Source organism: Gekko japonicus, unplaced genomic scaffold (genome assembly GCF_001447785.1).
Source record: "Gekko japonicus isolate JY-2015 unplaced genomic scaffold, Gekko_japonicus_V1.1 scaffold3132, whole genome shotgun sequence".
NCBI classification, from domain to species: domain Eukaryota; kingdom Metazoa; phylum Chordata; class Lepidosauria; order Squamata; family Gekkonidae; genus Gekko; species Gekko japonicus.
In genome coordinates, this window is record NW_015164758.1 from 128895 (window position 1) to 133159 (window position 4265).

Genomic DNA, 4265 nt, shown 5'->3' on the forward strand with positions numbered 1-4265 from the left:
ACTCTTCTTCAGTCTGGAGAAGAGGAGGTTAGAGGGGGGGCAGGATTGCTCTCTTGAAGTATCTGAAGGGCTGTCACTTAGAGGAGGGCAGGGAGCTGTTCCTGTTGGCAGCAGAGGAGACGATTTGCAATCATGGGCTTAAATGAAGGGAGGGAAGGTACCGGCTGGAACTTAAGAAACACTTTTTGACAGTAAGAGTTGTGCAGGGGTGGAATCGGCCGCCTCCGGAGGTGGTGAGCTCTGCCTCCCTGGCAGTCCTTAAGCAGCGTCTGGACAAGCACTTGTCAGGGATGCTCTGGGCTGATCCTGCTTTGAGCATGGAGTTGGACTAGATGGCCTGTAGATCCAACTCTGTGATTCTGCGACCTTTTCTTATTGCCTGCTGCCAGTTATTGTGAGGTGCAGGGGTCAGAAAGTTGGCTCAGGATTTGGGAGAATTGGGTTCAAATCCTCACCCGGCCCTGAAACTCACCTTTGGCCAGTCTGTCTTTTTCTTTCAGCCTAACCTAACCCGAGGGTTGAAACGAGGATAAAATGCAGAAGGGAGAATCGTGTGTGCTGCTATAAGAAAGGTCAGGGGGAAAAGTATACTAGATAGACAGAAAAGGTACTGTACGGCAGTTTGCTTTTATACATTATTGCTTGTTCGAGGGTGCAAATTTAATTAATTAAATATTGATTAGCCTCCTTTCTTTGCGACCCCATGGACCGCATAACCCCATGGACCGTTCTAAGCCGACTGCTCATCAATGTCGAGTGCCCACGAGTTTTTGTATTGTGAGAAAGGGAGAAAAGTACTTATTTCTCTACCTTCTCTATCCCATGGATAATTTTGTACTTCTTCGCACAGCACATAGCTAAATTGTGGAACTCACTACTATGGCATGTGGTCATGGCTGCCACTTTGGAAGGCTTTAAAAGGGGAGTGGACAACTTCATGGAAGGCGAGGCTATCGATGGATACTAGTCATGATCAGGGGTCATTTAGTAGAAAAAGAGGTGCAGGAGCTCATTAGCATAACTCATTTGCATATGCCACACCCCGTGACATCACCAGAAGTGTGTCAGAAGGCAACACCCACCGCTCAGGCTCCACTGGACTGTTTTGGATTGCTAGCTATTGGGGGGGGGGGGGGGAAGGAACGTGCAGATCTGTCCTCACAGAGGAGGGAGAGCTTGTACCTGAATAAAACTTGGTCTTAGAGGTGCCACTGGACTGTTTTGGACTGGGGGGGGGGGCTCTGCAACTTACCTGGCTGCTTCTTGCTCTGACTGAGGGTTGCTGGGAGCAGGGGGTGGGGCTTGTTGCATGTGCCCGCCCCCTGGGCTCTTTACTGCCGGAGCTTCGCTCCTGGGTGCTCCTATAGGAAATGACCCCTGGTCATGATGGATATCTATTCCCTCCAGGGCCAGAGGATGTATGGCCCTTTGTACCCATTGCTGGGTGGCATGAGCAAGAGGATGCTGTTGCAGTTATTCTCTCAGAGGCAGCTGGTCAGCCACCGTGTGACCAGAATGCTAATTTAATGGGCCTTCAGTCTGATCCAGACGGTCTCTTCTTATGTTCGTACAAGTGTCGTTGCGACCAGGGTCACTTAAGTGGGCCTTCCAAACCCTCCAGAGAGGGCATCCAGTATAACATACAAGATACTGTATCCCATGTCTCATTTTCTCTCTGAATCATTCTTCACCAGTGTGAGGATGTATGTGTAGGCAAACATGAACACCTGACCCAGAGACAGTAGGGAAGATGCTTTTATATTAATTAAAATGGAAAAATAGAAAACCAGATTTGACATTTTTACATCACATAAAAACAAACATTTGGTTACAAATTGTAAGGACTCTGGAAGCAAACATCTTTTGAATTAAAAAGTAGTGATTTGACTTACTGATTTCCTGGCAAACGAGTCGTAGACCTCGTTTAAGGGTGAAGCTGTTAGCTTCCATTTTGAACAGTGATTATCACCTACAATTATACCTTTGTTATGACAGTTCTAGCTTGTTTAAAATACACCGTAAGACAATACAGAGAAGACAAATGTCTACAGCACTATGATAATACTGTGTTGTTGCTTTTTTGTATGGGACACCACGTCACTTACCTACAATTTCTATGAGCTACAAATTGGATCCTACTGACAGTTACGTTGTGTGAACCACAGTCCTGAAGAAGGGGAGGGGCTCTCCAGGAAAGGGGAAGGGGTGGAGGAGAGGAAAAGCAGGACATTTGCATATCATTTACATGGGAGAACACTCTAATAACTGACATCCATCTGTCTTTCTACAGTTTCTTATTGCAGCTTGAAAGGTGCTCTCTCTCTACTGCGATGGAACATGTAAACACATTACGCTGTGCTTGTGAGCACATTAGCTGTGGACGGTTTTGGAAATACAAGATGTGCACGGAGATCCAGAGAGACTGTTAAGCAAACGCACAAAATCCCACAGGTGTACCTCAGCTCCTGTTTTCCACAGTTCAGCCTGCAAGCTCTTTGCGTTGTGCTGTCCCCCGGGAATGTCTTCCTAGGCTTTGGGAGAGTCTTTACGCGCTTTGCAAAGGAGGCAACCATTAGAAGGTCAGACCCTCGGACGGTCAGCTGCATGAGTGCTCTAGGCAGCTCTACAGATACCAGCCATGGTTCGGCTGTCCTCTTAATACTGCTCGGGGGATTGTCAGACCACAGTAGCACCAAAATATGCATCAGATGCTGTTTCCAGACAGGTGAGATTCAACTTCCACAGGGTTAATCCTAGAACATTGAAACCGAAAGGGGTGCCCAAAGGAAAACATCAAGGAAACGGCTTTGCTGGGTCCCAGTTTTCCAGTTTTTGAACTGGCTGTCAAGTCTGTGTGCCTAAAAAGCACTGGACTTTCGCTCCTTGAGCAGAGGGGCAGATTGGGATGTTAAAACAGTCCTGGAGTAAGCTGGGCGAAGGGGCCCTGGAGGTGCTGGCACTGCCATAGGGTTTGCTCTACTTAGATTGGGGCCAATGTTCCCTCTAATCCCCCCCCCCATTGAGCGGAGCAGTTCAGACCCAGAGCAGAATATCACTGCTGTAATCTTAAAATGGGCAATGGGCCATGGAAGACCCTGCGTGGCTCCAGACTGCTGCGGGGCGGGGCTTCCTGTGTCCATGAGCACGGCTTAGAGGGAACACGGATCGGGGCCAGTGATCCCACTAAGCTGAGTTAGTGTAAGCTAGCTCACAGTTTTTTATCCTCCAGCTCACACTTGTTTGTCTTAGCTCGGGAAGGATGGCCCCAGAGCAAACTAATTTATGCAGTAGCCAAATCGCTTGCTCACAAGTTTAATACCAGTAGCTCCCAAAGTAGAATTTCTGTGCACACAGGACTCCACAGCTTAGAGGGAGCACTGATTGGGGCCATAGTGATGATGTCCATTGCCACTGTGGCCTAGTTTCAGGGCATAGCCCTTTTGGTATGCAGTAGAGCACAGGAGTTTTGAGTCCAGTTGCACCTTAGGGTGTGTTCAGACGGGCAGCTAATCCTGCCATTATGCGGGCTCACATTTGATCCCGATCTTTTAAATCCGTCCTCACACGACCAGACATCCCCACAGGGAATCGCCTTACCGCGCGCTGCTTCCACTGTGGATTGTCTAGACGGCGTCCACTGAAGGAGGCACTCACGGTGGGTTTTTTTTTAAAAAAACAAACTTTTTGCGCATGCACATAGGCATGATATCGTGGCCTTGTTTATCAGCACATGCACAGAATTTAGATTTTTTAAAAATGGCACCCGTTTGGGTGCGCGCTGGAACAATCAGACGGGGAAAGTCCGCAAATGGCCCGTCGGGAACCGAAAACTCCAGATCTGAAGTAGTATCTTTTTAGTACGGCTGCAAAGCGTGCCAAAACGGGATGCTCATGGAAGACGGACGTTTCCCAGATGTTGATGTCTGGACATTACATTTAAATCCATGAGGCATGAGTGCCTCATGCGGATCTAAAGAGCCGTCTGATCCTTAGAGACTAACAAAGCATTTCAGGGTAGGAGCTTTCAAGAGCCAAAACTCTGACGTGGGATCTGACGAAGGGAGCGTTGACTCTCGAAATCTCCTAACACCCCACCCCCAAATCTTGTTGCTACTGGACTCAGATCTTGCAGATTCCTGTGGCCGGAATCTGAGCTGAGTAGACCCGGGGGCGTGGCCAGCACTTGGGTCAGGTTGCTCCTGGCTACCAAAGGCCCGCCCTCCGGGAACCTTCCCGGCCAGTTAATTGGCCAGTCTGCTCCTGCT